The 22870-nt window shown below is 46.7% G+C and overlaps 2 non-coding genes across 2 annotated transcripts; both read right to left on the bottom strand.

The window, feature by feature from the left end:
* Positions 1–2879: 2879 nt before the first annotated feature.
* TRNAT-CGU lies at positions 2880–2953 on the bottom strand. Its single transcript has one exon. It is a non-coding gene; the product is annotated as a tRNA-Thr (tRNA).
* Positions 2954–10942: 7989 nt separating this feature from the next.
* Positions 10943–11014, bottom strand: TRNAA-AGC. The gene has a single exon. It is a non-coding gene; the product is annotated as a tRNA-Ala (tRNA).
* Between the last annotated feature and the right edge of the window lie 11856 nt (positions 11015–22870).

Genomic DNA, 22870 nt, shown 5'->3' with positions numbered 1-22870 from the left:
ACCTTAGATAAACCCTCTTGGAACTCAAAAACAAAAACAAGACAAAACAAACAAAACTTAGAAAAGTTAACCTCTAAATTCTTTTACATCAATAGTTAGGAAGATCCAAGAAGAAACAGAATGGAGAGTTTAAATTTCCAAAGAGAACTCCCCATCAGCACAAATGAATGTTCAGGAATACATCAGTGAGTTCACCCATTTAAGCAAAGAGAGAAAGAGAATAGGATTGTTCCTTACTGCTCTATAATTAAGCAGAGGGAATGGATGTATCTACTGATTTTTCTGCCAAAGATCACTCTAAAAACATCTTGGAAAGGAGTAATTTTCAAGCAATATCTCTCTGGGAGCTATAGAAATAGGCTTCCTCAATCCGGGGAATTTTCTCCTTAAAACTTGATGCCAACTCCCCTTATTTCTTGTATTTGTGCTTTCTGCAGCTCTGTTATACTGCTTAAAATCTTTTTTAAAAAATATTTTTATTTACTTGTTTTTTAAAAGATTTTATTTGACAAAGAGAGACTCAGTGAGAGAGGGAACACAAGCGGGGGGGGGGGGGGGGGGAGAAGTAGGCTTTGAGTTGAGCAAGGAGCCGGATGCGGGGCTCAAACCCAGGACCCTGGGATCATGACCTGAGTCAAAGGCAGACACTTACCGACTGAGCAACCCAGGTGCCCCATTAAAATCTTTTTAAAATTTTAAATCTATTTTCCAAAAAGAAAACAATAAATAACTTAGGAAAATAAATCTGAAATTTCACATTTTTCTCTTGGTCATTTTTCAGAATGATCATGTATTCATGTTGACTCATACACTGTGGTTGCTCTTAGTATAAAATTAAAACACCCCAACATGGCAGATAAAAGCCTCTCATGGGTTAACTGTATCCTTTTCCTGCCTCATTTCTCATCCTGCCTGTGTGCATCTTTTTTTAAAATTTTTTAGAATTTATTTACTTATTGGACAGGGACTGAGACAGCGAGAGGTGGAACACAAGCAGGGGGAGTGGGAGAGGGAGAAGCTGACTCCCCGCTGAGCAGGGGGCTTGATGTGAGGCTCGATGTGGGGCTTGATCCCAGGGTCCTGGCAGACACTTAACGACTGAGCCCCCCAGGCGCCCCAGCCTGTGTGCATCTTTTCTGTTCTAGCTGTGCTGGCTTTCCTTCAGTCCTATGCACTTTGCCTGGTTTCCTCTGCCTGGATGACTCTATGCTTTGCCTCTCTTTCCTACATAATTCTTCCTTTACTTTCCAACTCAAGTCTCCTTCTCTGAATTCCCTGAGTAAATGACAACTCTTGCATATGTTCTCCTAAATCTTAGTCATTATTTTTGTAGCATTTATCATAGCTACGATATTTTCTTTCTCTTAGTGATCATATAATTGATTCCATCTCCTCCTCCTTCCCCACTAAGCTCTTATCTCCTAAGAGATGGAAGATTTAATTTAGATTTAATTCAGTGGTTCATGAGCACCCAAGAACGTAGGAGATCCTTGAACATATTTTTTTAAAATTTCAATTCAATTAGTTAACATATAATGTATTATTTGTTTCAGGGGTACAGGTCTGTGACTCATCAGTCTTATACAATACCCAGTGCTCATTACAACACATACCCTCCCCATGGCCATCACCCAGTGACCCCATCCCCCCACCATTCTCCCCTCCAGCAAACCTGTTTATTTCCTACAGTTAAGTCTCTTATGGTTTGTCTCCCTCTCTGGGTTCATCTTGTTTTATTTTTTTTCCACTCTTCCCCATGATTTTCTGTTTTGTTTCTTAAATTCCACATTATCAGTGAGATCCTATGATAATTCTTTCTCTGTTTAACTTATTTCACGTAGCATTATACCCTCTAGTTCCATTCACATTGTTGCAAATGGCAAGATTTCATTTTTTATGGCTGAGTAATATTCCATCTTATGTATATACCACATCTTCTTCGTCCACTCATCTGTCAATGGACATCTGGGCTCTTTCCATACTTTGGCTATTGCGGACATCGCTGCTATGAACATTGGGGTGCAGGTGTCCCTTCGGATCCCTACATTTGTATCTTTAGGGTAAATACCCAATAAAGCAATTGCTGGGTTATAGGGTAGCTCTACTTTCAACTTTTTGAGGAACCTCCATGCTGTTTTCCAGAGTGGCTGCACGGGTTTGCATTCCCAGGTCAGTGAACATCTTGAAAGAATATGCAAAATTTATCTGTATGTCTATTGGCTTTTTGCTTTTGATGGTGGTTATAACCAAATTTTCATCAGATGATCTAATGAGTTCATGTGCCATACAATCTTAGGAACCATTATTCTAAACCATATGGATACTGTTTGATTTTATAAATAAAATTATTTGAAATGCAAGATCATACTTTGAACTGAGAAATATTAGGTTAAGACCCTAGCTTGATTATTTGTTTACTAGCTGTGATTTGGGCAAGTTACTTCGCTTCTCTCTGATTCTCTTTTGTCATTCATAAAACGTGAATAATGCTTACTTTTATGGGCATTTCTTAGAGATTTTAACGGTATGTGAGAAAATACACAAAGTGAAACACAGTGTTCAATAAATTGTAACCGTGCAGGAGGTAATAAGTAAGACGATTTGGATTTGGATAACCAGCAGAATATATTTTTAAATGGCTTGAATTAAAATTTTCCGTTTTATTTTAGAAATTCTGTCTACGACGGATCTTGAGCACACAAGTAGTTAAATCCACAGCAGAAACATACAAGTCACGTGGAGAGGCAGAGTCGTGGAGAATGCAGGTGTTTGGAGAGGCCGCAGGGATCAGAGCTCCCAAGCAGGAGATTCGACACTGAGATGGAAGCTGGTTTCGGACTAAAAAATGCGAATTGCCAGAACGACAAAGTGACCCGGAGAGGCCCCGCTGGGAGTCGAACCCAGGATCTCCTGTTTACGAGACAGGCGCTTTAGCCAACTAAGCCACGGAGCCAGCCACGCTGACTACGCAGGTGCTTTTCTGATCACTGTGTGCTGGATTAGGCGCACAGCCGTGCCGCCCTCGTGCGCGTCCGCGAGAGCCCTTAGGCGTGGGCAGCCCGGCTGCAGCCGGAGGCGCGCGGAGGGGGCGCGGGAGCCCGAAGTCGGAGTGCACGGCAGCACGCATGCGCGCGCTCTCCAGCCCGGGAACCGCCTGCGCCCCCCGCGGAACGGGAAAGGGAAGAGCCGCGCCCGGCGTTGGGCGCAGGCCCGGGCTTCTGCCGGGGAGACTGCACAGCTCTGGGACGCGCGCGCTGGCGGCGGCGACCGGCCGCTCTAGCGAAGGCTGTCCTTCCAGCTTTCCCCCAGGACGGCGCTTCGGGCTGCTGCAGGAGCGCGCACCTGTGCCCTGAAATCCAAAGCCAACCCCAGAGCCCCAGACTCCTAGCGCCTTCCAGAAGGCTTGGCCTGAGGACGCAGCGGCGGTAGCCGCAGAAGGCGGCTCGCTCCGGGGTCACTGACCCGCCCGGTGCTTCGGCCCCCGGGTCCTGGTCACCCCCTGGGACCAGGACCACGGTGCACAGATGGACGCACGGCTCGCGGCGCCGACCGAGCAATGCCTCGCTCTCCACTTCGTGTTGCTGTTTGCACAGGTTGCGCTCCTACATTTTCCCCCCGGGGAGCCTCAACTTGGAGAGCTAAATAGTCACCTGACTGTCCAGTCCCTACACGAAGCATTCATTCTTCAGTGATCGCAGCCTGGTTTTCTGCCTTTGATTAGAACAAGGGCCTCACCGTCTACCCGGCGCCCGCTGCCCGGAGAAATTTGGTGTTGACCCTAACAAAGCCAGAAGGAGCTCTGGGATGCCGAGGCCTTGGAATCGCAGTCTTTTTTAACTCCTTCCTTGAGCCAAGGGTTCGGGCGCTGCTGTTTTCCGTCCACCCAGAATGCCTTGCAGTGAGGAGAAACTTAGTTTCTTGCAAACCAGGATGGCCACTTTTAAAAATTTAATTTATGTTAGCAAACTTCTGTGACTAGGGACTAGGATGACATTACTACTCCATTTACTGTGTATTTACCGAGTGTGAAAACAGCACGCCCAAACCATAGTGAACCACGGATCATGGCGTTTCTGAATTCTAACTGGCCACACCGTTTAAGGTAAGGACTGAGTAAGTTTCCGTCACAAAAGTGCAGCTGAGGAGCGAACATGTGCAGTGAACCACTGCCCAACATGAGCCGCAGTCTGGAGAGCCTAATGTGTGTCAGGCATACAACTAGGTACAAGACGGCCACAGATGACAGAAACCAATGTTCATACAGTTTGTAAGTAGGGTGCCCGGTGGCTCAGTCGGTTAAACAGCTGCCTTCTGCTCAGGTCATGATCGCAAAGTCCTGCGATCAAGCCCCCATTGGGTTCCCTGCTCAGCAGAGAACCTGCTTTTCCCTCTCCCTCTGCCTGCTGCTCTGCCTACTTGCGTGCGCGCTCTCTGTCAAATAAAATCTAAAAAAAAAAAAAAAATACAGTTTGTGTTACAATAAAAGAAATACAAGACAATAGATGAGCACTTAACATGGGCTGGTAATACAGCCCATAGTACAGTACTCTGTACTGTGTCCATGGCTCAGTACATTTTGGGGGCATTTCCCTTTATTAGAGTTTTTCTAGCAAAATGTCATATATAACACATAAATTATACAAGTAGCACTTGAAAACATCTTTAATACTTTCAAGTTAGTTCCAGGTATTTAACCAAAACAGGAATCTGTGCCAAGCTGTAATGAAATAAATCTGACCATGGCCCAAGAATCTGACCACGGCCCAAGAGCAGGAAGGTGTGGAAGGCACTCCATAAAGAGGCAGAGCCCGTGGAACCCATTCCAGTGAGGACCTCCCAGAAACAGACTTGCAGGAAAGGAATGTGTGAGGAGCCGAAACGGCGAATAACAGGGGGTGGAATCTGATGTAAAACTGCTTGATTAACATGAGACCAAAATAGCGAAATGAGGGGCCTGAGTGTGGATACGGAACGTGATTTTTCGCAATTGTAGTGATTTCTCATGACCCTCAGTGAATGCTTCCTCTGTTGAGAATAAGGTGAGTCAACATACTAGAGCTAACAGGTGTTATCAATTGAATTTTGTCCCCCTAAACATTTGTATGTTGATGGCCTGACCCCTAGGATAAGTAGTTAAGATTGAGTCATCCTGGAGTAGGGGGTGCCTGGAGCAGAAGAAACATCCTGCCTAGCCCCTGACCTTGGGTCTGTAGTCTCCAGAACTGCGAGATGACACACTCCCATTCCTGAAGCCTTGTAGTTTGCCTTATTTGGTTATGACCATCCTAGGCATCAGCCTCTGAAGAAGTAAGTTTTTTTTTCCCTACGTTTTGCCACAACCTTAACCGAAATGAATTTATTTTAAAAGGGAACTAGTGAACAGAGGGTGATGGGAGGAACGTGTGAAAGGTTTCTATACCCTAGGTTAAAAGCTGAACAAAAACTAAAGTTCAAAGGTGAAAAGAATAGGAAAGTAAAAAAGTGAAGGAAGAAGGAAGAAAGGGAGGGAGGGAGGGAGGAAAGCACATATGCATGTCTCATCAGCCATCCAGGTAACTACCGGAGGCGGGGAGAACGAAGTAAATAAGGGCCACTCAGAACTGAAATACGGACACACATATGGGAGGAAGACGGCTACAGCCTGGGAAGAAAAAATTAAGAACGGGGTAGCATGGAAGCCCGAAGGTAGGAGAATCAAACAGGAAGAACGGGGTAAGGGGCCATTACAGGGGGAGTTAAAGCAAAGACTGAGCTAGGAGCACACAGCGGCCAGAGCCTCAGGGCGGCTGAAGAGGGGGAGGTGAGAGAATGGGGTGAGCAGGTGAGTGAGACGGAGACTGAGACGGCAATTACTTCAGCACTGGGGGCTGAGGGGGGGAGGGGGGCACGCTGCAGAGGGATGCAGCCCCGGCAGGTGCCGCTGGTGGCCTCAGAGACTGTGTGGGCTCGGTTATTGGGTCAGTAAAAACAGACTTCTAGTATAGGAAAGCCGTTATATATTTCTTCCCCTCCCTCCCCATTCTATTTACTGACAAATGCTAGCCTCTTATAAACTTTGGTCCTACTTTATGGGAGAATCTTATAATTCTGACCTTATTTTTTCTGGATTTAAGATGAGTGACTTTATGAAAAAAGAAATCATCCTTACGCTTAGAGTGCGTTTCCCATCAGTACCACTAGAAACTAAAAGAGAGCAACAGACAAATGATGGAATAACACGATTACGGAGCTGAGGGAAGATAACTCTGAGATTAAAATTCTTTAGGTAAATTATTCAAGAATAAGGATTAAATAAAGACCTTTAAAATGTGTTATTAACTAAGATTTTAGTTGAGATCAATGTAAAGTAGTTAATTCGAGGGAAAAAGGAATTGAGCAAGAAGTAGTGAGATGTGAAAAGCAGTGGTGAGCTAAATAAAGAGGAAGTTTGTAGCTAGACTTTTTTAAAGATTTTATTTATTTGACAGAGAGAGAGAGACAGTGGGAGAGGGAACACAAGCAGGGGGAGAGGGAGAGGGAGAAGCTGACTCCCACTGAGCTGGGAGCCCTGTGTGGTGCTGGATCCCAGGACCCTGGGATCAGGACCTGAGTGGAAGGCAGAGGAGTCACCCAGCTGCCCAGTACTTAAAAAGAAGCATTTATTTACATTATAATACTAAGTAACATTTGGATGGCTTTAGGAAGAACAAGGTGTCTCTGTGAGAGCTGGGTTGCACTCTGACCTACAAAACTATAAGATAATAAATTTGTGGTGTGTTAAGATTAAAGCAAAACAAAAAAGAACAAGGTAGAACCAAACTGTTAGCAACAATGTCGGGGAAATTGGTAGGACAATATTCACAGCTAGAAGATTTTCAAGTCCTTGCATGGCTCAAGAAGTTAAGTCTATGATGTATCTCTTGCGAGTGAGCTCCGGGGAGACACCAACACTCACCAGGCTGAGGACAAACCGAGGGGGCACTCTGTGTCTATAGGGACCTTCAGGTGGTAGAGCAGCGCGCAATTTAAGACTAAGAGGCATTCATCACTTAGCAAACTAATGAGCCACAGTGTAAATACAGAAGGTGACAATCCATAGAAACTTGGACAAAGGATATAAAGACTCGGCTCCCAGATGAAGAAGCATAAAAGGCCAACAAATATGTGAAGTACGCTGAACCTCACCAGTAACCTGACAAATGCAGATTTGAAGAATACTTTTACCTTCATCTACTGGCAAAACATTTTAAGTTCAACAGTGCCAAGGATTGGTCGAGGGCGGCAGACACTATCATTGGTTTCTAGGAATACAAATTTTGCACCAGCAGTACAGAGACCATTTTGGCAATATCTAGAAAAGCCGGAGATAGCCTCCCCTTAAGATTCAGCAATCCCGCTTCCAGATAAAGGATTTAGCAACTCCTCACAAACTGTCCAAGTAGTCACGTACAGTGATGTCCTCTGTGGCACTGCTGGGGAAGCAAATATTGGACATATATGTTCTTCAACAGATTACCTACACAACAATTAAAGTTTAATGCGCTGTGTCTCCTTCTGTCACAGGGAATTTGTGTGAAGTAGAAAACAGTGAACAAAAAGAACGTAATAAATACGGGCAGTGGGACAGAGAAATAGTGCAAATTTTTATAGATATACACACATGTGGTAAAAGATTAAAATGCACACTAGAAAGGTACGCATGGAGAGAGGAAGAGAAATGAAAACTGAGGGGTAAATTATTTTCTTAGAAAGATTTGGATAATGGGTTTATGAGGTCTGTTGTATTCTCTGTATTTATACTTTAAATATCTCATCATGAATTTTAATTTTAATAAAAGAAAGTGTTTAGCATAAACGCTCACATTATCACAGTAAAAAAATAATGCAGAAGTAAAGCGAGAGTCCAGTGCACTTGCAGAACTCCAAGTATGAGCCCATTTGCCCCACATACAGTAGAGTCTCATCCACTCATCAGACATTGCTAGAATTTCTCAACTTTCAAAGCTCTGAATTAAATGCTTGAGGGAAATCACAAAGGGAAGATAAACAGTCTTTGTCCTTAAGTGGCTAAAATGTTAACTGACAAAACAAAATGCAGCTACGGGTAATGATACTGGAAATTTCCCTATAACACGTTCTGTTCCTTCTTAAAGTGATTCTTACATCTTCATAAATGCAGGGATCATTGCTTCCCTAGAGAACCGGCAGTGTTTGTTGGATAAAAATTTACACAAGAGAATTGCAGGATCTAAGAACAAAGTGTGACAGTTAAATTTAACGTGTCAACTCGGCTAGCTCTCTGCCCAGTCTTTTGGTCAAAAACCAGTGTAGTTGTTGCTGCCAATGTATTTTGAGTAGATGTGACTAACATTTAAGTCAGCAGACTCTGCGTGAAGGAGACAACCCTCCATCATCCCATCCGCGGAAGGCCGTAAGAGAGTATCAGAGTTCCCCCAAGGAAGAAGAAATCCTGCTTCCAGATCACCTCTGGATTCAAGACTACACCACCACCCCTTGCCAGACTTGCCAGCCTGCCCTGCAAATTTCAGACTGTTGTGTGAGCCAATTTCTTAAAACAGATCTTTCCCTTTCTCTATCTGTGTCTCCTTCCCCCCCCACACACTCTCTCTCTCTCTCTCTCTCTCTCTCTACTGGTATGTTTCTCTAGAGAACCCTGACTAGCTCACAAAGTGAGATGATGCTCAGTTGCTGAGAGAAAAACACCCGCTGTAACCCCCAGGAGACCAGCACAAACCGAGGCTCAGGGAACTCCTAGACCCCTAACCCTTACCCCAGTTCTCAACATCACTCTTTCCTCATCAGGCCCCTATATGACCCAGAGAACTTAGGAACTTCGCTGATTCAATAATCCAGCGACACACAGGTTGAAGCGACAGCTGGTAAATGCCCCCTCACAAACAATGTTCCTTTACTGAGGTCACAGAAAGCCTGAGGCTTCCCTCGATGCTTTGAACAGACCATTAATATACTTAAGAATATTTTTTCCATTAACACATTCAATGTATAAGGTATAACCATCCCCCTTGTTTCTCACTCATCTTTCACACTGTTGTAGGGGAGAGCGCCTCAGTCCCCAAAGTCTTCCCCTCAGTAGGCTGTTCATTTCAGGCGACCAGAGGTGGCAACTTCCTTCAAGTTTCAGAGATTCTCACCAAGTACTGTCAGATTTCCTTCCATGCCGGTTTGGACTCTCCCAGAGTTGCTGCATTTCGCTGAGATCCTAGGGCTTGGAATGGACTCTGGTCATAGGTAAATGTCTTTGTGAGAGGTGTGATTGGCTTCTTCTGATCCGATCTGTCCTCTCTTTGTACCTGAAGACCTAAGACAGACAAGAAAGAAGAGACATTTTAGCCTTCTATGCTATCTACGTACCTGGACATATTTTATTGTTAATCACCAAGAAATCGGTGGTCACAATTTCAAATTAAACGGTATGAGGACTGCCCCATACTACAATATAGGTCTGCTATGTCTCATTCTCCTTGAAGTGAAAAGAATAAGGTGTATATTTTCACAGAATGACCTAGGTTGACCTCTAATTTTCTCTAGCTACAAGGCTTTGTGGAAACTACTAAATGCAGCCAAACTCAGTGTCGGCTCAGAGAAGTTTCACTGTTGCTAAATAAAAGAAGTCTTTAGCCTTTTCATCAATGCTAGGGAATCATGATCAGCAAGGAGAATTTTCCCCTGATGTCAGCTCTCTGCTTATTTCTATGTTCTTAGAAAATAGCCCCTTTTCTTTCTACCTTTGCTCCTCATAATATTCTTTGGGCAGAAAAAATACAGAAAATGAGATCTGGTTTTATCTAATTAAAATAGTCATCTCTTGAAATATTGTTAAAAACACTATTAATTTTCTATCAGGGAGCCAGAATCACATGATACATTAAAATAAGCCCTCCCTTATGAAGATTTGGCCCCAAGTTACCAGTATCAACTCCCCTTTTCTAGGAGATAATTTTATTTCAGGAAACCTGTAAGTTTAGGTCAGAGTCTCTCCGTTCACTGAGAGAGACCTCCAAATTTAAATCTGGGGGAGCAGGATTTAGGGTATATCCCTTCTGTCCCAGAAGGCCCTGAATTATTAAATGATCTACCTTCTTCCCAATGACCAGCTTTGCAAACTAGGGATGGGGGGAGGCGAGAAGGGCGGGAGGAGGGAGAGAAGGAGAGGGCTGGGGAGAGAGGGAGTCTGCACTTTGCAAACCAGCTCCCACCGCCTCCCGTAGCGGGGAGGGAGATGCGTAGAAGAAGAGAGGTCGGGGGGAAAGGGAGGGAGAGGGATGGGGAGCGAGGGGGGGAGGGAGGGAGAGGGATGGGGAGCGCGGGGGGGGGGGGGGGGGGGGGGGGGGGGGGAGGGGGGGAGGGATGGAGGAGCGGGAGGGAGGTGGACGGGGAGAGAGGGAGTCCACACTTCGCAAACCTCCCCCTGCCTCGCCCGCGAACCCAGCGGAGAGCTCACTCCCGGCCGAGCGCGCCCGCTGCGCTGCGCCGGCCGGACCTCGGGGTGAAGGTCACGTTCGGGAAGGGGGAGGGGGCTGGGGGAGCGGGTGATCCGCCCAGCGCGTCCGCGGAAGAAACCCTCCTCGCTCGCGCTGAGCCTCAGCCCGGGAAAGCTCGGGCGGGCTCGCTGCCCTGCGCCCCGGCCCGGAAGCTAAGCGAAGACAGGAACTGGTCCCCAAACCTCCCAGCTCAGGGCTGACGCGGGTGAACGCCAAGTGCGTTTCTCCCGGACGCGGGAGGGACCGAAGCCGCTCGCGATCCGCCCGGTGCGCGAGCACAGGCCGGGGCTGCGGGCGCGCGCAGGGTGCCAGCCGCGAGGCTCCGCGGACACCCCAGCAGACCGCAAGCGCCCGGGAGCAGGACGATGACCTTTCGGAGCCTGCGGGAACCGGCTGCGGCCGGAAGAAGAAAGCGATTTCCCCGCCGGGGAGAAAAGGAATGGAGATGCTGGGGATCGAACCCGGGACCTCATGCATGCTAAGCATGCGCTCTACCACTGAGCTACATCCCCACTGCACAAAACCGAGCTTTTCTAAACTGTCTTCATGAAATGGAGCCAATTTACCCCTTTCCACGTCTCAAACGAACCTGTCCTGTTCTCCGTGACGCAGAACTGGAATTTCCACTCTTCCCTCCAGAAGTGCCCCGGGAAGGCGCCCGGACCAACCCGAAACCGCCGGCTCGGGACGCGGAGAACGCGCCGGGTGGGGATCCCGCCGAGAAACACCAATCGAGCGCTCTTCTCTTTTTTCCCAAAAGGTCTGTGGGCCAAAGGAAGGATGCTTCCAGGGAAGAGAAAAACGCGTTCCCAATGACTGTCTTTAAGGAAGACACCAGAGTACCCCGAGTCCCCGCATTCCTGCACCCGGTTCCCGGGCTCCGGACGCCGCCGGGCGCCCTCTCCTAGATAACTGGGAGCCGGGGCAGGGGTTGTTACAGAGCAACCCTGCACCGCGAACAGCTGGAGGGCTGAAGGGGAGAGACGCTGGACTGCTGCCTGCGGCCTACTGACCCCCCCCATTTTATGCAAAAATGCCAGCCAAATCCAGAGACTAAATCCTCAGACCCCGCTCCGATGCAAAGAAGGGAGAAACGCGGTACTTCCGAGACGGAGCTGAAACGTCTGCCTCCTCGGTGCCTCACGCGCTGCAGAAGGAGTGGGTCTCCCGCGGTCCCGGCCCCTTCCTCCCCCGGGGGCGCGCCCCGAGGATGCAGGGCCCGGGCCCGGCGACCTGTGAGCCAGTCTGCAAAGACGGAGGGGATGCCAGGGAGAAAGGAGGGGAAGCTGAGGCTGACGCTTGCAGGGGCGCCGACGTGCGTGTGGCTCGGGGCAGCTGCACTGGGGGACTGGGGCGGGGGGCGGGGGCGGCGAGGAGACCCAGCCACGGGCGCCAGGGAGATCCCAGGGCTCCAGCACACCTCCTCCTTGCACCTGGCTGATGGAGCCTAAAGTGTGGTCCAGCGGCAGGGATGGGGGCCCCACGCCGTTTGCGCAAATCGTGAGTTTTCTGAAATAATTAGGGCCCAACCCTTTCTCCTTGACCGTGATTGCTTCAGTGGCAGGTACGCGACCCTCTGGTGGCTGACACACTAGCCAGTCGGGCCGAGGACGTCAGGTTTTTGTCAGCATCAAAAGGGTAACGGGAGAAGAACAGCGACACTGCCTTTTAGCCTTCCAAGTCGATTTGCAAGGAGTATCATTTCTGATAATAGTCAGGTATCTTGAGAGAAACAGATAACAATTATTTTTGTAAATAATGATTATTTGCCAAAGAGCATTTTTTAAAGTCTTGCTGTGAATATTAGTTATCTATTGCTGAGTAATACTCCAAATTTTAATGGGTTAAGAAAATAAATGTTTATAATCTGGATTGTGTGGGTCAGAACTCCAGAGCAGCTTGGCTGGGTTCTGGCCCCAGGTGTCTTGTGAAGCAGAGCTCAGGTGTCTACAGGGCCTGCGGCCCGGCGATTTCACTCTGTCTGCAAGACGCTTTCAAGACGTTGGGAGGAGGCCTCAGTCCCTGCTCAGCTAGGACACCACCGACTGATTTATGTGGGAGGGAACTCCCCGAAGGTGTTAATCAGGAGGGAAGGGTCTCAGCCAGCCTTCTTGAACGCTAGCTAGGACACTGTGTCATCCTTAACTGTGCCTCACTGCTGACTACAGCAACTGGCATAAGTAAATATTGGAAACATTTTTTAGAAAGAGTGAAAGACTGAATGGATAGAGAGATGCTTGTATACATGAATAAACAGAATGTCTTCTGTTAGGAGATTTTAAATGAAAAGGCGACCTACTAACAGCGTGGGGGGGGGATTTTGCAAATCATCTATCTGGTTAGTTAGCTGATAAGGGATTAATATCCAAAATATATAAAGAACCCATACAACTCAATAGCAAAATCGAACAAATGATCCAATTTAAAAATAGGTAGAGGAACTGAACATTTTCCCAAAGATATACAATGGCCAAAAGGTATGTGAAAAAGTGTTCAACATCACTCATCATCAGAGAAATAAAATAAAAGCCACAATGAGATCTCCCCTCACACCTGTTCCAACAGCTATCAGCAAAAAGACAAGACTGTGGAGAAAAGGGAGCCCTTCTGCATTTGCACAGCCACTAGGGAAAAAAGTACAGAGGTTCCTCAAAAAACACAGAACTACTATGGATCCAGCAATTCTACTTCTGGATGTCTACTGATGTGGGAAGGATGTTAGGATTCGAAGCCAACGGCCAGGAAAGAATTCTTGAGATGTCTTTATGCAAGAAGGTGGTTTTATTAAAACCCGGGGACAGGACCCGTGGGCAGGAAGAGCTGCGCCGGGCTCATGAGGAGTGGCCCGTCACATAGTTTCAGGTTGGGACGGGGTCAGGGACAGCACAAACCTCCAAGGTATTTTGGAAGCAAGGTTTCCAGGATCCTGAGGGAGCTAGCTATTGTTAGAAAAGGGCATTTATTACTGGTTAGTAACAATTCAGTCATGAGACCCTTCAGATGTATATCCGGGGCCACAGGCTTGGGGCATGATTGCCAGCATATATTTTGGGTAAGGGTGGTAGAGATAGAAGTTTCCAAAAGAATTTTTATTTGTTAAAGCAGACTTACAGGTCCTGGGGGTCTGGCCAGTGACTGCCTTTTGCCCTTAGCAAAGTGTCAACATCCAGGCAGTGAAGTTTCTGGAGGAAAGTCACTCTGCCTGTTTTAAGGACTTGTGAATGGGCTTAAGTACTAAGGAAATTTAATTTTTCTCCTGCTTTTGTTTCCCACATCATGTATATCTGTGATATTGTGGTTTGTAGTAGGAAATATGTATTATAGAATTTCCTACATCATTACAGCAACAAAGGTGACTTTTGTTATGTTAATAGTGGCTGCACTTAGAGTTGGAGGATGGTTGCCAGGAGACCAGCTCTGAGATTAAAGGTTGGAACTCACCGTCTTACCTCTCTGACCTTCACGGAGAGAAGGGCGGGAGGATCAATCAATGGTCAGTGGGCAATGATTTAATCAGTTGTGCCATACCTAGGCATGGAGACTCCTCCGCATAAAAACCTCAGAGGAGAGGACTTGGAGGGCTTCTGGGTTTGCGATCACGATCACGTAGATATCTGATGTGAGCCATGCACTTGGTGGGCAAAGAAGCGCCATGCCCTTTTCCTGAGCATCTCTGCCATCTGGCTGTTTCTGAATTATATCCTTTTAACTGCGTAAGTAAAATGTTTCTCTGAGTAATGTGAGCTGTTCTAGCAAATTTATCAAACCCAAGAAGAGTAGGTCATGGAAACCTCTGATTTCTAGCCAGTCAGTGAGAAGTACAGTGCTGGTGTCTGAAGCAGGGACAGTGAGTGGGAGGGGAAGCCGTTCTTTGCTGGATCGAGTCCTTAATCTATGGGATCTCATTAGGCCTCCAGAAAATAGTGTCAGAATTCAGCCGAATGACTGGACACTTGGCTGATATACAGAGCATTGCTTATTGGTGTGGGAAAGCTGCCTGCACACACACAGTGGAATTTGGTGACTAGAACCACCACCCTTCAATACTCAAAGGAAATTAAAGCAGATATCAAAGAGATATCCATACTCCCACGTTCACTGTAGCATTAATCACAGTACAACACATGAAAACAACCTAGACGTCCATCAAGAGATGAATGGATAAAGAAGATGTGGTCTATGTATTCAATGCAATATTACCACCACTAGAACGAAGGAGACGCTGCCATTTGTGACAGCATCCAAGGACCTTCAGGGCATTATGCTAAGTGAAGTAAATCAGAGAAAGACAAACCCTGCATGGTACCACTTCCATGGCGGGGGCAAAAAGTCAAACTCATAAAAATAGACAGCAGAAAAGTGGTTACCAGAGGTTGAAAGTACGGAAATAGAGAGGTGATAAAAGGGTACAAACCGTCACCTCTGAGATGAGTAGGGTCTGAGGACCTCACGTAAAACACAGGGACTGTAGCTGGTTACAATGGACTGTGTAACAGATCTGCTAAGAGAGCAGAACTTACATGTCCACACACGCAAGATTAATAAAGAAAATGATGGATGGGGGCGCCTGGTGGCTCGGTCAGTTAAGCGCCCAGCTCTTGATTTTGGCTCAGGTCATGATCTCAGGGTCCTGAGAGTGAGCTCCCGCTCAGTGGGGAGTCTGCTGGCAATTCTCCCCCTCTCCATCTGCCCCTCCCCCTGCTTGTGAGCACTCTCCCTCTTTCTAAAATAAATTTTAAAAGAGGTGGTGGATGTATTAATTAATTAGATGGGGAAATCCTTTCCGTGTGTGTGTGTGTGTGTGTGTGTGTGTGTGTGTGAAATCACCCATAGTGTGCCCTATAAATGTCTTAAGTTTTATGTTAATTACATCTTTTGTGATCTATGCCAGACCCACACTACTTGCCCAAAAAACATTTCTGGCAGAAGTTCCTGAGATATGTAGAAATTGCCGAGGAATTGGCCTCAGTAGCCCACAGTTCAAAGGAAACAAAAGAATGTAAGATGCCCGCTAACAGACCAGGAGATCACCCAATCCTATCAGACTGCTAAACCTCCCCATACCGATTCCAAAGTAAAGACTGTCCAAAGCACTTTCATGAGTCACCTTTGCAGGACTGAACCCTCTTTGAGCCTCAGACACACTAGATCAACTCCAGAGAGTTGATGCTGCTGACCCCTGCTGGCCCTGGGACTTAGACCTGGACCCTCTCACCTGAAGATGACTTTTGCCCCAGCTCCAAGTTGAATTCCCCATTGCAAAAGCCCCTTCATGAATTTGCTTGCATTCCTAGGTTAAAACTTCCCAGTTTGTTGTTGTGAAGACACTGCTTTGGGAAATATCCCTGGTTTTCTCCTTTACTTGTTGCAAATAAAACCGTCCCTTTTCCTATTTCTCTTTCTTCGGTTGTGTCTTTTGGCTTGACACCCCCCCTCCCCAAGAGGCAAACCCAATTTTAAGCAACAGTATGAGTTTGATGGTTTTTTTTTCCCAACACCACCAAGCAATTCTCCAATTACCAGCAGATACCAACGGGCGTCCTTCAGATCTAATTCAGACCTGACCCTATGTACCTAGAGACAGTGTCAGATCCCACAGGCTAAGGGCCCAGTCCCATAACAAGATGTGCCCCTTTCAGATGCCGGGTGTTACCTGTGTTGCTCCCTGACTGGATATAAACTAGAGGTTCACATGCCTGCCTCCTGAGATTCAACTGATTTGCTAAACTAGCTCACAGATCTCCCCACCAGGTTATGGATACCAGGTTACCTACCTGGCTGAGTTATTATAAAGTACGTAATAAAAGACACAGGTGAGCAGTCAGAGGAAAAGATCCACCCCCTGAGCTCTTGCAGGATCCTGAGCACAGGCGCTCCTGTCCGTGTGGCACTGGGGACGCCGCCATCCTCCCAGCATGAGAATGCTTCCCCAACGCCGACAGTCATCAAACCCTCTTGCTCCAGAGCTTTTAGAGAGCTTTCTCTTTAGACCCTAACTTCCCAGAGGCCATCGGCTGACGCTGAAAGGTGCAACACTGTAACGGCTCATTCTTCCTGTGATCAGCCCACGGAAGGCTCTGTAGGGGCCCCACTCTGAGTCGCCTCATTAGCATCAATTCAAAGGTGCTCAAACAGAGCTCCCCATGGGTCACAAAAGACATTCCTGTCATTTAGGGAAGTAAAGTGTTTTGAGAGCTCTGTGCTAGGATCTGGGTCAAAGACTAAATATATTTCTTATTATGCCACAACGAAAAAAATGATGATTAAGAGAGAGAAGGCAAATCACTAGGGAACAGTATTGGGATTTGCAGGCAGCACCGTCTACCCACTTAATACTTACTGTGATTTTAAGACTCTTTTTTTTAATTTAATTTTATTTACTTATTTGTCAGGGACAGAGGGAGAGAGAGCGAGCAAGCACAGGCAGACAGAGAGGCAGGCAGAGGCAGAGGGAGAAGCAGGTTCCCTGCCGAGCAAGGAGCCCTTGCCGAGCAAGGAGCCCGATGTGGGACTCGATGTGGGACTCGATCCCAGGACACTGGGATCATGACCTGAGCTGAAGGCAGCCGCTTAACCAACTGAGCCACCCAGGCATCCCACACTTACTGTGATTTTAAAATGAATCCCATGAGCAGGGTGAGTGTTTTTCTTTGGAAAATCTGGGCTTCCCAGGCACTGGCATAGTTAGTTTCAACCTTGATTAAGGACCTTGCCCGTAAGTGCAGTGCAAGAAGAGAAGTTGACTCATGGATATTTTTGAGTGTGAAGAATGGCTGGAGACGCACACCAGAGCGGATGAGTAGGAAAGTGGTGTGCGGTTTTGGGAGGCGATGGAGAGTAGCACTGGGTGATTGATTAGATTGGGGGGGGGGAGCGGGGCAAGGCACCCATGGAACAGCAAGGCGGCGATGTGCCCCAGGCTACAGGGCTCTGACTCTTGGAAGGGACTAAAGATGTGTTTTGAGAAGCATCCACTTCCGGAGCGCATTCAGACCAATTTAGCACACAGGAGTGCTTAAGAAGAATGCATACAGCGCGAAGAAAGGTCCTCTAGGTCCGAACTTTGAAAAACACCAACATTTACCAAAGTACGTTATTAGATTTAGAAACAAAGGACTCCTTGGTGACTCTGATAACCAATTCACTAAAGCTCTGGGACTCAAGGCCATATTCAAAGAGTTGAGAAGAGAGAGTGAGATGGGGAATGAGGCACAGGGTAGAAATAGGCATTTCGAGAAATATGGCTGCAATCTGGAAGAGAGGAAAAGAGTGGTGACCGTAAGAAAACGTGCAGCCAGGAAGGAACACGTGAGCCACTGTGTATAATAATGAGAAGAAGCCAACAGAGAGGGAGAGGTGGACGTAAGAAGAATTGGGAGAGCAGGGTCCCTGTGAACGCAGGACACGATGGCCTGAGCACCACTGGAGGACTAGTCCGGGGTCGGGGGTTAAGTTCTTGCCACGAAAAGTGTCTTGCGGAGCCCAGCAGCACTGACATCGCCTGGGAGCTGGTTATAAAACAGAGAATCTCGGGCCTTGCCCAAACCCACGCAACTTTCATTTTAGCAAAATTCCCAGGTGATTTTGTATGGACTTTCCTGCCAGCGTAGCACTGAGGCAAGGGACATTTGTCTCATTTTAGCAGACAACAATGCACACACATACAGGCACATTGTTTAAGTAGACACGACACACAGAGAAGGAAGTGATGTTGGCCTTCATCTGATTGCATTTTATGTCTAAAGTAGGAAGCAAAGTTAGCTGAAGAGACAAAGGAGGATTGGGTGTTTCAAAGAAGCCAAGAGTTCTTTACGTAGCTACTGTAAATCTTGTTAGGGAAACAGAGGGAGAGTGGTATCAGCAAAGGTTAACGGAGAACTCGCCCCCCCTCTCTGCTTCTTCTCTTGCCTCAAAGATGAACTTTGGACTGAAGTTGCCCAAAGTCCCATTCAGACGCACAGGGACAAAAGTCATAATGACGCCGCTGGTCTTGCTCCTTCTCTCGTCTCTGAAGTGACACTAACTTGAATCCCAACACAGGAGGAGACGGAGACGGGCCAGGTCTCCTTGCTTTTACTCCGAGTGGGTGACGGGGATGCACAGCCCTGAGCTTCCCTGACCTCAGGTTGGGTGGGGACACGGGAGACCGGCGTGAAGGCCGGCTCACTTCTCAGAGCAGCTGGCAGTGGGGTATTCTCTGGCAGGACGCGGCAGTCTTTGTGCTGCCGATACGAAGTGGCATTTGGAACCATCTACAGCCAGACATCTGAGGGAGCCTGCTCAGTATGAAAGGAGCCTGCGGACATTGTCAAAATGTGGTTGAAGGGAAGGATCAAGGAACCTGAGCTGGACCCGTGGTGCGGCGTGTACAGGCTGCTCTAACAATACCACAGACCCGCTGCTTTATAAACAATGGAAATGTATTTCTCATCGTCCTAGAGGCTGGCAAGTCCAAGGTCAGCACACAGGCAGATCTGGTGTCTCATGAGAACAGGCTTCCTGAATCACGTGTGTCCTCACAGTGTGGAAGGAGCATGAGAGCTCTCTGAGGTCTCCTTTATTTTTTTTTAAGATTTATTCATTTTTATTTGAGAGAGAGAGAGAGAGCATACAGGCGGGTGGGTGGCAGGGGGAGAGGGAGACAAGTAGACTCCCCGCTGAGCAGGGAGCCTGGCATGGGGCTGGGTCTCACTCACAGACCTGAGATCATGACCTGAGCCAAAACCAAGAGTCAAACGCTCAACCCACTGAACCACCGAGGTGCCCCTGAATTCTCCTTTATAAGGGCACTAATCCTATCATGAAGACCCCGCCGTCATGACCTACTCACCTCCCAAAGGCCCACCTCCAAACACTATCACACTGAGGATTAGGTTTCAATCTGTGAATTCTGGGAGGTCACAAACATTCAGTCTACAGCAATGGAAAGAAGAACGTGTAGGAACTGAAGAGTCACAGGGAGAAAAATTCAGTAGAAAAACAGAAGTTGTGGAAGTACCTGGACGAAACTGCCAGGAGAGACAGATTAGAATTGGTGTGGTACATAGGATAATGGCCCCCAAGGACATCCATGTCCTAATTCCCAAACCTGCAAATGTTACCTTATACAGTAATTGGGATTTAGAAGATCAACAAACTTGAAAATCTTGAGATGGAGAGATTATTCTGGATTATTCATGTGGGCCCAGTGTAATCCAAAGGGATCCTTTTAAGGGAAAGAGTGAACAAAAGAAGTCAATCAGAGAAAGACAAACACCAGATGATTTCATTCACGTGTGGAATTTAAGAAACAAAACATGAACACAGGGGAAGGGAAGGAAAAATAATATGAAAACAGAAGGAGACAAACCATAGGAGACTCTTAACTTAAGAAAAAAAGAGAGTTGCTGGAAGGGAGGTGGGCTGGGCGATGGGGTAACTGGGGGACGGGCATTAAGGAGCGCACCTGATGTGATGAGCGCTGGGTGTTCTATGAGACTGATGAATCACTAAATTCTAACCCTGAAACTAATACACTGTAAGTTAACTAAATTAAATTTAAATTTAAAAAATTTAAATTACTGTATATCGCATGGACTTAATATTTCAGCATAATACAGATTCATGCGAATATGGAGAAGATGGCCACGGATGTGAGCTGCTAAACCAGCGTGGAAGTTAGGGTTTGGGGGAAACAGAGATTGGAGCAGCCAGAGGCTGAGGTCCTGGGTGACCTGTCTACACGGGTGCTGACGCCACCGAACTGGGTGCAAGAAGAGAGGCACCCGTCTCCATTCGTCTAGGAAGAAGCCTCTTTCCTTCCTTTCTTTTCTTTCTTCCTCTCTTTCTTTTTAAGATTCTATTTATTTTTTTGACGAGAGAAGGAGACCACAAGTAGGCAGAGCAGCAGGCAGAGGGAAAAGGAGAAGCGGGCTCCCTCCTGAGCAGAGAGCCCGATGCTGGACCTCATCCCAGGACTCAGAGATCGTGACCTGAGCCAAAGGCAGTTGCTAAACCAGCTGAGCCACCCAGGTGCCCCTCATATTTTTTTAAATGCATACAAATTAACGGTTTGGAAATTGGAATGTGGTCTCACGAAGGTGCCAACCCACCTCCTGACTCCAAGACTGAAGACTGTGCTGATTCAACTTGAAACAGGCATGTCATTAGGAAAAGGCAGTTGAAGTTAAACCAGGAGAGTTCGTCTAGGAGGCCTGTCCAACATGGAACCATGAATTACAGAGAGCGGGGCTGAAGCATTTGGGTGAGACGGAACGCACCTCTAAGGCCTCAAAATGCAAGGACAGGAGGCATTTACATCTTGCAAGGTACCAGACAGGGTAGAGCACTGGAGGGCTCACGTCTGCAGTGGTGAACTGGGATAGTAAGAAGGAGAAACAGAGGGCTTAGCTGGTCAAACGGTTTCCAAGTAAATTAACCATCCTCTGTAGCCCAAAAGATTGCGATGGAAGTGGAAAAATGGGTGAGAAGGAGTGATTAAGAAATTAAAAGACTGAAATGCTCTCAAAATTTAGCTATATTCCAGAGATGGATCCTCTGTTGGACCTTAATTTCTTCCAAAAAAAAATGAGCTCTGCCTACTGTCCAGGTCCTTGGGAGCATTCAAGCCTCTGACTCCGTTACTTTGGGTTCATAAGGAATGGTCTTAGCACAGGTCTTGATGTCCTGACGCTCACTCCTCAGAGGAGGTCCCCACCACAGCTCTTGGGACTCCTGCAGTAATGACCGAATACATCTTGTTTTCATCTTCTTTTACCACCATTCCTAATCCATTTCTCACACTGTTTACAGAATAACCTGACTGTAGCAATGTCTTGTCTATAATGCTTCAGTGTCTCCTCACTGCTGACTGGGTCCTCTGGGAAAGCAGCCACAGGGACATTGTCATCGGAAGTGTGTGTGTGTGTGTGTGTGTGTGTGTGTGAGAGAGAGAGAGATCCTTTATTACATTTAGGGAATCTGACAATTTCAGAGTCAGACACTTACTGTCAAGGCTACTAGCATTGATCTAAACCTGGCCAAGTAGATATTCTTTTCCACTTAAGTTAACCATACTCAGTGTTTGCTTTTTGCAACCAAGAACACTGATAAAGCCCCAAATCCTTGATAAGCCATACAGTCCTACATCTCCTACATTTCCCTGTAGCATCCTGTGATCCAGGCATGTGTAACTATCTAAATTTTCCAATGTTCTGTGTCATGTCTTCATGCCATGTCCATGATTATTATGACCAGAATCACACCACGATCCTCATTTCCAACTGCAAACCTCCCACTTACTCACTGGTATCTTCGTTTGTGAGGATTTTCCTAACCTACCTCCTCAAGAACTGATCCTACCCTCTGCTCTGTCCCAGCATATCTCCTACAAACCTCCAATATGCTAATTATAACAGAGATGCAAATATGGTTTATAAATTGCCTCTCCTCCTTTCAGTTGTTATCTCCTGATTTAGCACAGTTACACAGTAATATTAAAAAACCACCCAACAAAAGTTTATTAATTATTGCATTTCCTTTAAATAAGGGCAGACAAATACACGGTGCCATTTTACTGTATTTTTAAATGTGAACAGAAACAGCAAATTATTGTTATTACATTATCACTATTTCAAAGCACTGAGTTGGATCAAGGCATGAATGTATGTGCCATTAGAAACCATCTGATGAGAGATGGCCAGAATGCCGCCTCATTAGGATCTCCAGTGTTGTCCCACAGTCGCCTGCGGCTTTCTAACCAACTCCACTTTACACTTCCATGAGCTATTTCTAACCTTTTCCCAGACCTCCTGCGCTGGACAGGACCAGCTCTCCTGCACAGAATCCTAAGTAAAGCCAAAGAGGCAGTGAGAAATGAAATGGTAACTAGGTTAGTAACTATGGTCTAGGAAGAAATTCCCCTAATGGTCTTAGGGTGGACCCCTGAATATTGATATGCAACTCCTACCTCAATACCAAAAACCCTATCCTACCAGCCCCTAAAAAATTACTAAAAGGTATTTTACTTTCACTGATTATTTTCCAGCGGAAAGTGAGAATGGATGGAACCTCATTTAACTGAGCTAAATCATTCTGTGCTACGCAGCTGTACTCCCTCTTCCTGGATGCTTTCATAGGAGGAATTTCATCTCAATTGTCCCTCTGGCTTTGTACCTCTCACTGCATGATAAAACACCCCAGGGAAATTTCCAGAGAGCAGGGAATATGCGGTGGTTAGTGAGATGCTAGAGGGGGAAACAGACCGACGGGAAATAGCTCTATTTAAAGGGGACGATAACAGTTAAAGGTGAGAAAGGGCTAAAATGTTTCATCTAGAACTTCTCGAGCAGAGGCCGAACCAGTCGGCAAAGGGAATAAAAGAGCAGGCG

The sequence above is a fragment of the Enhydra lutris genome, unplaced genomic scaffold (assembly GCF_002288905.1).
Source record: "Enhydra lutris kenyoni isolate GAN:26980312 unplaced genomic scaffold, ASM228890v2 scaffoldscaffold93, whole genome shotgun sequence".
Lineage (NCBI taxonomy): Eukaryota > Metazoa > Chordata > Mammalia > Carnivora > Mustelidae > Enhydra > Enhydra lutris.
Note: the sequence above shows the minus strand (reverse complement) of the source record. Positions and strands in the feature narration are given on the sequence as shown.